The sequence below is a fragment of the Sinocyclocheilus anshuiensis genome, unplaced genomic scaffold (assembly GCF_001515605.1).
Source record: "Sinocyclocheilus anshuiensis isolate Anshui unplaced genomic scaffold, SAMN03320099.WGS_v1.1 scaffold411, whole genome shotgun sequence".
Classification (NCBI taxonomy): domain Eukaryota; kingdom Metazoa; phylum Chordata; class Actinopteri; order Cypriniformes; family Cyprinidae; genus Sinocyclocheilus; species Sinocyclocheilus anshuiensis.
In genome coordinates this window covers 1,001,899-1,002,102 of record NW_015549608.1, presented here as the reverse complement: position 1 = coordinate 1,002,102, position 204 = coordinate 1,001,899, and positions in this window count along the sequence as shown.

The window sequence follows — 204 nt, the reverse complement described above, 5'->3', positions numbered from 1 at the left end:
GGTTTTGTAGGCAAACATTAATGCCTTGAATTTAATGCGAGCAGCTACTGGTAGCCAGTGCAGATTGATAAACAGAGGTGTGACTTGCTTTCTTTTCAGCTCGTTAAAAATTAATCTTGCTGACGCGTTCTGGATTAATTGTAAAGGTTTGATAGAACTGGCTGGAAGACCTGCCAAGAGAGCATTGCAATAGTCCAGCCTGGA